The sequence below is a fragment of the Panulirus ornatus genome, chromosome 65 (assembly GCF_036320965.1).
Source record: "Panulirus ornatus isolate Po-2019 chromosome 65, ASM3632096v1, whole genome shotgun sequence".
NCBI classification, from domain to species: domain Eukaryota; kingdom Metazoa; phylum Arthropoda; class Malacostraca; order Decapoda; family Palinuridae; genus Panulirus; species Panulirus ornatus.
The window spans coordinates 24,700,658-24,713,305 of record NC_092288.1 but is presented as its reverse complement, the minus strand read 5'-3'; the positions used below and the strand labels follow the sequence as shown (position 1 = coordinate 24,713,305).

Sequence of the window (12,648 nt, the reverse complement as noted above, 5' to 3'; positions counted from 1 at the left end):
GCCTGCATTTACCGCCTTGGTTACTTTATTCCAACAATCCACCATCTTAATGATAAACCAACACTTCTTAACTCTTTATCATGGTTACTCCCGTGCTGAATGTTTTGAAGACCAGATCACTATCAATATCATCCAGCTGATTTAGATACTTAAAGGATCGTACCAGGTCTCTCTTTCTCTTCTCGGTAGACACATTTCTCGCCCTCATACTTTCATCACAGCCCAGCAGCCTTCCTCAGTGACCCTCCAAGATGCACTTCTCTTGACCCTTTCCAATACATCTTTATCATTCTTCAGATATGGTAACCAGACCTGTGATCACTCAGATCTTAGAATGTTAGCTTTGTTTAGTTTCTTCCTGTCCCCAGAAGTGTTGATGCGGTCGCTGTGTTGAACGCGAGCTGAAATATTAATTGGCGAATGTGTTTTCAGGTCTATATTTTACCGGATATGTCGTCTTCATACATTAACCCGAGTCTTATACTTGTCAGCAGTCCTCTTTCACAATTCTGACAGTTCTTTCAGGCGCTGATTCCTGTAATTCATATCTCGGTAGGTGATAACCACTCTAAGGCATCCATTCTGACCTATCTATCATCATTACTTTGCACTTCATTAAGCTAAACCTCAACATTCATTTATCCGGCCATTTTTTGCCGTCTCTCCTGGTTCCCCTCTCTAAGCTAGAGCAATCATCGCATTCTCTATTTTCCTCAGGATCATCAGCAAACATATTCATGCACAATTTTTAAGACCATCAGGGAAAACAGACGGGGCCCCCAAGACCGAAACCTGTGGCACGCCACTTGTTTTTATGGTTACCCCAGCCCACTCGAGGATGCACCTTTGGCTTACAACCTTTGTTCTCATTCACGTACGTAAAGTTTACTCCAGTGAGGGACTCCGTCCTGTATTCCTGTCCTGTCAAAACTCCGATAGGCTGTGTCAAAGGCTTTCTGTTCAAGGACAGAGACACAGAGGCTGTCATACGAGTCTAGAAGATTGGCGATGCATTGATTGGCTTTTCCTGAAACCATGTCGCCTTTTGGTTAGAACGTTTCTTCTTTGCAAGTAATCTTTCTCTTTTATTTCATTTTTTTTTCAGAGTTTTACAGATCACATTTCTTAGTGACGCTGACTTGTACCTCAACGTTATTCCCCGATCATCTTTCGTTAACATCGGCACAACGTATGTCCTCATCCACATCATGGAATTAACCCATCCCTCTAGTGACCATCAGAACAATAATGTGAGAAGTTTTGTAACCTTTCCTCCGTAAATATTACGAACACATGAGTAGACTTCGCTAGGACGATACATAGGCCTTTCATGGCTGGTGGCGTCCTAGTCCAGGTAAACAATGGTTTTATTACCCGACATAACTACCTCTCTAGCTGTCATGTATAACACATCATCACCATAAACTAGTCACATCCACAGACACGAACCATAACCTAACTCCAGGATATGACTACCCTCAGCGCCTCCATCTGCTCTGTTGCAGCCTAATTGCAATACGTTGTTCCCCTATATCACATCAAGCGACAGATTCAGGGGGATCCCCCTTTTAATCACTAGTTTTAAATGTTCCTTAGAGTCAGAAATCTAATTGTGCCTCCTAACAAGCTTAATGGGATCGTAAGTCATAAAGATATAGATTTGTTATTCTGCTTTTTGAGCCATTGTCCTTGAAGGATGGGGAAAGTATAACATCTTCTGAAAATGCTAGGCTCCACCATAAGCTCAATGTGAGTGGAGTTCACGCTGGGTAGATAAGATTTGGTCACAATCTAAGATGAAGATAGAATAACTTATCACATGTTTCAGAAATAGCCATTAGATCACTGATCGACATATTTCAGGATACAGATGAAGTCCAATTAGTTAACTATGTCGTTAAGGTAAGACTATCTGCTATGGCGAACCAACCAATACAATCCTGTCTTTCCACATCACTGTTTCATCCGCAGATTTCCTTAGTTATTCATGATAATGGCCTCCCATTACTAACACGGTCACAATATAATGAATGACTGATCAAGTAACTTGAAGCAACAGTTCCTGTGTATGAAGGAACATCACAGTCTCGCTCGTGGGAGAGAGAGAAAAATGGCCTCGACCACAGAGCAAAAACGTTCCAACAGATTCTGAAAATAGATCAGGTAATGACGGTATTGGAGGTAGCTTTTGATGCCACACACACACACACACACACACACACACACACATACACACACACACACATACACACACACACACACACACACACACACACACACACACACGACAGCTTATGAAAATGGGACATACATTTTCTTTCAGGTATTTTGATAATAACGGCGATAATACAAAGCTGCAATGTAGGGTTGTAGATGTCTCAGTGGCATAACAATAGACTTGCATACACATATGTTTACAACATACTTTATATGAAATATATTTACCTACATATAATCGTGGCATACCAATTCTATACTTCGTTGTATATATTCTTAAGGGATTACATATATGAACTTCTCTTTACGTTCTAACTGACATGGAATATATTTTTGAATAGTTTCCCTCTTTCCTAATTTCTTCGTCTCATTCATTCGCCAGTGAAAGTACTTTTCCTTCTATTTTTTACTTTCGTTTTCATTTCGATTTCTTGGGGACATTATTTGCCACAGGTCTATATAAATATAATCATATATTTATAGTTGTCTTGTTTATATACGTAATCATTCAATTATCTCTTTAAAAATGCAGATATTTTTAAAACTAAACATTGACATTTCACAGCTGGATAACATCTTTGCCCTGTGGTTGATGTCTTGCCGTAATTACCATTACTAATTCGTAAATATGAAGATAGGAATGAAGTCTTTTAATGATGAAATGACATGATTACAGGCACGAGAGGCAAAGACGTGAGTCGTGTTAATGGGGTGTCGTGGTGCGTGTCCCAGGGGTCGGCTGCCCCATGGTGCCCACGCCCTAGGATCTCAGGGCCCCCAGCCCCTCACCATGCACGCCTGGAGCATGGAACCACCACCAGACTCATGCCACAGGAGGCACCAGCCCCAGACGTGTGTGTCTGGCCCCGCCGCCATGGGCGCATGGTGCCGTGTGTCGATGGACAGACAAATGAACGTACACCATAAGCTCGGCTTCGAACCCTGGGTAGGGCGTTTGGCTGCCTTGGTCATTTAGCTGTCCAACTACATATTTGTCCATGCCACCCCCACCGAGATGAGGTTGAGACGCACGTAGAAAAGACTACAAGTTTGTGTGTGTCTAAACCTGAGTGACTGGGGCAGCCGAACGCCCTAACCAGGGTTCGAAGCCGAGCTTATGGTGGTCGTACACTGTGCCATGTACAGGGGAGGAAACTGTACAGTGTTCTGCACTGTCACCTGTCCCAACCAAACCCGTCTATTTACATATCAACATTACAGAGTCTCGTGAAAACATTTACATTTCAGAACATTTTGTACCTAAATACGTGTTTTCTCTTTTGATCACTGAATTGAAATTTCAAGATGAGTGACGTGGAAAAGAATTGTCTAATTTTGACACAGGGACAATCAAGGGTGTTTCAGAGCATATAGTTACTATATGCTAAGGTATCATTTATCAGAGGAAAATTAATAGAAAAAATCTATAACAAAAAGAAATTTATAAGTAAATGTAAGGGTTAGGTAAACATTGATAAACCGTGACTGGTTTTTGTTTACATCAGGTGTCCATAAAACCGTCAAAAACTCAAGATGAACAGAGAACCTTTCTGTGAACAGATACTGAACTGTAAGGAAGCGAAAAAAAAAAGGAACTGAAGATATTACTTTCGCGAGAGGTACCTCCATTGCTAGGCTTGTACATGTATGTCTCACTCGCCCGCATGCTAGTGGCTGGGCAACGTAATATGGCGATAATGATGTGACCTCGCCATCACTGTAATGGTGCATCATTATCCTCGAGTTCTCCGGCGCAGATATACCCCCCAGGTGACCCCATACCAGGCTAAACCGCTCCACGTTTCCATCCCCACGGGAAACCTTGTGGCCTCCTACCCCGGGGGAACGTCTCTCTCCCGGCCAATCAATCTATGTACCATTCTCCTGTATGAACCTTGCTCAGACCAGGTCTCGGACACCACACACAGATCATGGTAGACATATGTGGGTTACATATATATATATATACATATATACATATATATATATATATATATATATATATATATATATATATATATATATATATATATATGTATATAACGTAAGGGTAAGAGAGATGTGTGGAAATAAAAAGAGCGTGGTTGAGAGAGCAGAAGAGGGTGTTTTGAAGTGGTTTGGGCACATGGAGAGGATGAGTGAGGAAAGATTGACCAAGAGGATATATGTGTCGGAGGTGGAGGGAGCAAGGAGAAGAGGGAGACCAAATTGGAGGTGGAAAGATGGAGTGAAAAAGATTTTGTGTGATCGGGGCCTGAACATGCAGGAGGGTAAAAAGGAGGGCAAGGAATAGAGTGAATTGGAGCGATGTGGTATACCGGGGTTGACGTGCTGTCAGTGGATTGAATCAAGGCATGTGAAGCGTCTGGGGTAAACCATGGAAAGCTGTGTAGGTATGTATATTTGCGTGTGTGGACGTATGTATATACATGTGTATGGGGGGGGTGGGGGGGTTGGGCCATTTCTTTCGTCTGTTTCCTTGCGCTACCTCGCAAACGCGGGAGACGGCGACAAAGTATAAAAAAAAAAAAAAAAAGTCCAACAGAAAGATCTTTACCAGTCTACCCGACATAAAGCTTATCACAGTTTCTACATGGCACTTTATAGATGCATCCAGGAGAATTTTCTGGTGAATTCCCGATTAAGATATTCTTTATAGTATTATTGTTGCTGAGGGCAACATTTACATTAAAGGATTTAAGCAACATGGGAAGTAAAGTAGAATTATTATTAAAAGGGAGAACTAAAAGATTTTACTTTACTTCCCATGTTGCTTAAATCCTTTAATGCCTTGTTTAATCACGATGAAAACTATGATCATTGTATTGACTGGAGTAATGCCATCTCAGTTATTAACTCTATTACCACGAGAAATATCCTAGGCTACGATTTTAGTGGGCTGTCATGTCCGCCCGGGGTCACTACATATACGAGAGCCACTGTGGTCATTTATCTACAGGAAGTGTGGCAATCTCTACTCCACTGGTCAGCTCTTCCAGATTATTTTAGCTAAAATGATATCTTACAACTTGTGTCGCCTTGTCTTTTTCTTCATTTGTCATTTCCAAAGACACTACAGCTGTATCTGCTTGTAACAAAGTCTCTTGTCTTGGTGTTCTCTCTCTCTCTCTCTCTCTCTCTCTCTCTCTCTCTCTCTCTCTCTCTCTCTCTCTCTCCTTCCACAGGTAAGACACAGATGGCCCAGATGGCACCATCCATCTGGAAGGCGTTGTCGGTCCTGCCTTATCCCCAAGCATCAAGCAACCTTTCTAACCCTTTATAAATTTGTCTTTCTGAATCCGCTTCGACTCCTAAGCATCTCCACAGGAGCTTCGAATATTATCGTCTCTATTATCTTAAACATCTTGGATCTTCTAGATCATCAGTATAGACGTCAGTGTGAGATCTATCATCAGTGTTACTGTGTGTGTGTGTGTGTGTGTGTGTGTGTGTGTGTGTGTGTGTGTGTGTTAATGTCTGGCCATACTCTCTGACAGGCTGCGAAACTCTATATAGTGTTGCCCCTTGAATATAATGAAGACGTTCTATAGGATTTAACTTGGTCGATTTCATCTCCAACTTCCACATCTTTTGATTTTCGATCCTCATCTGTTTTGTCTAGCTGGTGGATCCACGACATTGTTGATGGAATTCGAACCTTTTGACGGTGGTGTCCACCAGGGTTCAATCCTGTACCCTACGCTCTTCCTACATATAAATGACATTCTTTATTCAGCAGATAACGAACTGCACTCAATAACTGACTAATAAATTGCGTCTCTCTCCTTCTTGCAGATTCGTGTGGTACTCCAAGTCTGACCTCGCCACAACTCCCTCTAAACATAGATTCAGACATGATCTCTTGATGGAAGATCGCAAGATAGTATTAACGCCTCCGTAACCCAGTGTCGAACCATTTCTCTATCGGTAACACGACACAGAGTTTTTTGTTTACTTTCCTACCACAACTCGACACAGTGAAGATATAAGGAGAGTTTAGTGGGAATGTTGGCGAGAATGAACAAAAACTATAAAGAAAAATATAGTGTATAATTCAAGGATTCTTTCTTAAATTATGGTACAAGGACCATTTTAAACTGGTCCATAGATTCAAATACATCACAACATACAACATATTGTGCAATTATTCTTATATCTAAGCTCAATTTTATAACTTTAATAATGTTACTGAATGATAAATGCAATGATAATGAATTTTTTTTTATTTCGTACATACTATATCATTAGGACTATCTCTAGTAAGGGTTTGGGTGGTATTATTTGTTTTATTTGTGATTTCAGACCCGAAATTATATGATATATGATGGTGGTGGTCTGCAGACACAGTATTGTCTATAATTTGTCTATAGACGAAAAAAAAAAAAAGAAAGTTACGAACTCCTCAATATCTTGTTTACTATCACCCAAATATCTAACTTGGATCCTCCTGTTCAAACAGTTGCCCCAGTTATACAAAAGATCGTTTCATCCATTTATTGGAATACATTTCTCACATCTGGGGAGGTTTTCAGCTTCGCATTTTCACTTGCTAGAGTCAAGACCATAGCAATTCGACATATAAACTCGCCTATCCTAATCTTACTTGCTCTCCGCTGCAGTGGAGTTCCCTTTCTACTCTTCAGTAGATATTACTACAGAACTGGCTGCCTGTGCGCCCCCCCCCCCCCAGCCATTCTTCAGAAAACGAATGTTTTGATATATATATTCCCCTAACACTGACGACCTGTCTGTTTTTCATTACAGTGGTTTTTCCACTTCTTTTTTCAAAGAATTCAGAATATACTCAATTCTTTCTTTACCTCTCTCTCTCTCTCTCTCTCTCTCTCTCTCTCTCTCTCTCTCTCTCTCTCTCTCTCTCTCTCTCTCTATGAATGGATGAAGGTAGCAAGTATGGATATGTGCATGTGTATATATATTTATGTATATGTATGTATACGTTGAAATGTATAGGTATGTATATGTGCGTGTATGGGCGTGTATGTATATACATGTGTATGTGGGTGGGTTGGGCCATTCTTACGTCTGTTTTCTTGCGCTATATAATATATATAATTTAATATAATTTATATAATTTAATGCTTGGCCTCGATGGTAACTCCTGTTCGTGACTGAAACCTTTACCATAAGCTCACAACCCGCTCTACAGTGTCGTCATGCCCAGTTCAAGGCTAAAGAAAACGGTGGAGGTGTAGCGCGCAACTAAAAAGATTCGTTTTCTTACAAGTAATTTTGCGCACTTTCAAAAACCGCACAAAAAACTGATTTTCACTTTATTTCTTTATCAATGTCTCGTGTGATCATCAAAATATGTTATCGTGATGAGGAATGACTTTTCTAAGCTTTTAGATTTTCAAAAAAAATTTTTCGCGTTAATTTGCTTATTTCACTGAATGCCGTGGATAAATTCGTTCGAATGTCAGAAGCACATAAGGAAAAAAGTTTCGTAAGTTAACTGGGAGACATCATTCAGCTTAATAACAAAAGATTATACTTATAATTAATAAGTAAAATCGATAATAGCAACTAGAAAATATCATTCTTTAAGTTCAATCATTTTCTCTTCTTTCTTACCATATGAACTGAATGTAAACTTACACCATTTTTATTGTAGGTAAGGAAAACATTGAAATAAACTCATGAAGTAAATAGAAGCAGTTTACATCACACTTTGGAGCTAAGGATGCAAGCTGCTGCGTCACATGATTATTGTGTAGCCATCGGCAGCTCAAGGGTAGGCCGTTTTGATACCTACTTCTTTCTCTGCACGTCCAAGCTTTGGAACTCTCTACCTTCTCATGTCTTTCCCAACAACTATGACCTAACACATTTCAAAACACAGATCTTTCACTTCCACCAAAATTCGTAAATACTTTCCCTTGTCTTTTCTTTTTGCTTTACAATTCTCTCTATATTTCAATTAAGGCCCGGCCTTGATGTGTACTTTTGTCCTTGATTGGAACCTTAAACATAAACAAAAAATAATAATAATACCCAGAACTAGCCACTGATGAAGGAGAAATTGATCGAAATAAATCTAATTCTTGCACTGAAGCCTAGTCGTGACTTATGACACCTGCGCCATGGCTTCGTCTACCCAGAAAAAAAAAAAAACATTCCACTTACTTGTGATTACATGCGGCGTTCCTCAAGGGACACGTCACTCCTGCAGGAACCTCACATCCTAAGGGACTCACCAGGGAGGCGGGAGGCGGAGGTCCTGCTCCTGCAGGAACACAGGACCGAGTGAACAGCAGCACGTCTGAGTGGCACATGTTATCCAAGCGCTTCATGTTCTTAGCCAAATGAACGCCAACTTATCATGTTGAAACCAGGGTCATGAAGAACATAATCTTTACTCAAAACATTCCGACATATTATCATATTATCTATAACTAAAGATAAAAACAGGAAAAAGATAAAAAAAAAATATATATGAGAAATAGTAGAATGAACTTTGACTAAAGCATTATAGATTAATTCTTTTAAACAATTCTTGATACGCTAGTTCATAACACTGTTTTAAGAACCATAAGATACAACAGTTTTGACCAACTGATGATTGCCTTCTAAGATGGATTTTACAATTACACGATAAATATCATTATCATCCAATCGTAATGTTGGCCAGATTCCAAATATTACTTTCATAATTAACCTGAGATTAGTCCGGATATGTAAATAAGAATATTCTTTTGTTTTCCAAACTTTAAGAATGGATTAAGCTTTTAATACTTTCACAAACTTTAAAGATTGATTGGGCTTTAACGCGGTCATGTTTAAGTACTGAGATAACTAACATGATGATATACTACTGAGCAAAATGTACTGAAACAGTCTCAAAATTTGTTATGGTTTCATATTGCATAGGTTGAAAAATTAGCCAAGATGTGGAGACGGGATTGTGGTATCGGTGCAATGCACATGACGTCTACAGACTACATTTGACTTACTTTTTTCACACCAGACAAATATTTTTGGCTAGTGACGCCTCCAGACCCATTTCTACCAACCCCTCCATCACCCCTTTACCCCCGCCTACATATACGAAAACATTATGAACATTTATTAAGGAAGCCGATGCGTCTGTGCTGTTTGGAACGAGAGAAATTATTATTTCAAGGAAGTTTATTCCACGTTCTACCCAGCAGTGACTAGTATGAACACCAGGATGAGAGGGTGGTAAGGTAGCAAGTCTATCCCCCATAGAGAGGGGCGTGCCATGCCCTTCTCCCCCAGTCTACGGGGGTAGGAAGCCTAGCTCTGCCAAAGCACCCCCCAGGGAAAGGTGCATGCGGCCTCGGACGAAAGGGGCGGGCAACCGATCCCATCTCGATACGCAGATGCGTATAAGGCGTCCGGGCTGTGAATGCGTCAGTGAGCAAACGCCAAGTGTGAGAGGGTGAGGACGTCTTCTGTGGGGTCATATATCCGCCATGTATTGACAAAGAGGAGGTTATGGAGGCGCTGTGATGGTTGACCTGAATGGCGGGGTTATGTGACCCCCCCACCACTAGCTAGACCACTGCTGCGTCACATGATTACTGTAGGGCCACTGGCAACTCAAGGGTGGGCCGTTTTGATAACTGTTTCTTTCCCTATAACTCCAAGCTTTGGAATTCTATATTCTGTCATGTCTTTTCCAGTAACTATGACTTGGCACATTATAAAGGACAGGTTTTGACTTCTTCCAAAATTCGTAAGTACTTTTCCTTGTCTTTTTTTTTTTTTTTCTTTTTCATTAACTTCTCTATATTCCAATTAAGGCCCGGCCTTAATGTGGACGTTTGTACGTGACTGGAACCTTCGACGTTTAAAAAGAGACAATAAATGATAGAATAAAGATTTTAAGAAACCTGGTGGCAGGGACAAAGAAAATGGAAACTGAATGTGAATATACAACTACAACTAATGGTATGTGTTGTGAGGGAGTGAGTGTGTGGAGGTTACTAGTGTGAGATGACCATAGTTACAACACTACAACCACAGTTACAACACCACAAACAACGTTACAACACATCCCAAGATCCCTCATTGCCCCTCGATTCAACTACCACAAACAAGACACCGAACAACTGTTGCTTAATTACCCATACTTTCTGCACACACACATACACACACACACACACACACACACACACACACACACACTCTATAGCCTCTAGTCTCGACCGGAGGACTTGGCCCCCTCCCTGAGCGCTGCAGGAACCTCAGGAAGATAGCAGGGACTCCTGCCTCAGGTAGGAAGTGATATGTGAAAAGTTACGATTAAAGATGGCTGACTTGACGAAGGATACACACAGCTAGGCAGGGGTCCCGGGTTCGATCCTGTCTGTTGGAGTTTTGTATGTCATATATATATATATATATATATATATATATATATATATATATATATATCCCTGGGGATATGGAAGAAAGAACACTTCCCACGCATTCCTCACGTGTCGTAGAAGGGGACGGGAGCGGGGGGCTAGAAACCCTCCCGTCCTTGTATTTCAACTTTCTAAAAGGGGAAACAGAAGAAGGAGTCACGCGAGGAGTGCTCATCCTCCTCAAAGGCTCAGATTGGGGTGTCTAAATGTGTGTGGATGTGACCAAGATGTGAAAAAAGGAGAGATAGGTAATATGTTTGAGGAAAGGAACCTGGATGTTTTGGCTCTGAGTGAAACGAAGCTCAAGGGTAAAGGGGAAGAGTGGTTTGGGAATGTCTTGGGAGTAAAGTCAGGGGTTGGTGAGAGGACAAGAGCAAAGGCGGGAATAGCACTACTCCTAAAGCAGGAGTTGTGAGAGTATGTGATAGAGTGTAAGAAAGTAAACTAGATTGATATGAGTAAAACTGAAAGTTGATGGAGAGAGATGGGTGATTATTGGTGCATATGCACCTGGGCATGAGAAGAAAGATCATCAAAGGCAAGTGTTTTGGGAGCAGCTGAGTCAGTGTGTTAGCAGCTTTGATGCACGAGACCGGGTTATAGTGATGGGTGATTTGAATTCGAAGGTGAGTAATGTGGCAGTTGAGGGTATAATTGGTGTACATGGGGTGTTCAGTGTTGTAAATGGAAATGGTGAAGAGCTTGTAGATTTGTGTGCTGAAAAAGGACTGGTAATTGGGAATACCTGGTTTAAAATGAGAGATATACATGAGTATACGTATGTAAGTAGGAGAAATGGCCAGAGAGCGATATTGGACTACTTGTCAATTGATAGGCGCGTGAAAGAGAGACTTTTGGATGTTAATGTGCTGAGAGGTGCAACTGGAGGGATGTCTGATCATTATCTTGTGGAGGCGAAGGTGAAGATTTGTAGAGATTTTCAGAAAAGAAGAGAGAATGTTGGGGTGAAGAGAGTGGTGAGAGTAAGTGAGCTTGGAAAGGAGACTTGTTTGAGGAAGTCCCAGGAGAGATTGAGTGCAGAATGGGAAAAAGGTGAGAGCAAAAGATACTTGCGGCATGAGAAAGGTGGGAGGTGGGCAGATTAGAAAGGGTAGTGAGTGGTGGGATGAAGAAGTAAGATTGTTAGTGAAAGAGAAGAGAAAGGCGTTTGGACAATTTTTGCAGGGAAGTAGTGCGAATGACTGGGAGATGTATAAAAGAAAGAGGTAGGAGGTCAAGAGAAAGGTGCAAGAGGTGAAAAAGAGGGCAAATGAGAGTTGGGGTGAGAGAGTATCATTAGATTTTAAGGAGAATAAAAAGATTTTTGGAAGGAGGTAAATACAGTGCGTAAGACAAGAGAACAAATGGGAACATCGGTGAAGGTGGCTAATGGGGAGGTAATAACGAGTAGTGGTTAAGTGAGAAGGAAATGGAGTGAGTATTTTGAAGGTGTGTTGAATATGTTTGATGATAGGGTGTTTTGGTCGAGGTGGTGTGCAAGATGAGAGGGTCAGGGAGAATAGTTTGGTAAACAGAGAAGAGGTAGTGAAAGCTTTGCGGAAGATGAAAGCCGGCAAGGCGGAGGGGTTGGATGGTATTGCAGTGGAATCTATTAAAAAAGGGGGTGACTGTGTTGTTGACTGGATGGTGAGGATATTCAATGTGTGCGTGGTTCATGGTGAGGACGTTTATGCATATACATGTGTATGTGGGTGGGTTGGGCCATTCTTTCGTGTTTCCTTGCGCTACCACGCTAACGCGGGAGACAAGGGGATATAGGCTGGTCATAGTGGGTATGGAGCGGTCCAGTAGAGACGGAGGAAGATGCTAAAGGAACGACGGGGAAGCGGATCAACTGGATCACGCGGGAACCACGGCGTTCTTTTAGACGAACCGGCGCATGGCACTGTATGTACGTGATCTATCCAGCCCATGGCACTGTATGTACGTGATCTATCCAGCCCATGGCACTGTATGTACGTGATCTATCCTGCCCATGGCACTGTATGTACGTGATCTATCCAGCCCATGGCACTGT

The 12,648-nt window shown here is 41.4% G+C and overlaps 1 protein-coding gene across 1 annotated transcript in view; it reads right to left on the bottom strand.

Annotated features, from left to right (window-relative positions):
- The window catches only part of LOC139746550 (tectonin beta-propeller repeat-containing protein 2), a 66,249-nt gene extending 57,770 nt beyond the window's left edge, over window positions 1-8,479 (bottom strand). Inside the window, exon 1 of the mRNA XM_071657901.1 lies at window positions 8,362-8,479. The gene's annotated coding sequence lies outside the window, so the exon portion shown is untranslated. The remainder of the gene's footprint in view (window positions 1-8,361) is intronic.
- Between the last annotated feature and the right edge of the window lie 4,169 nt (window positions 8,480-12,648).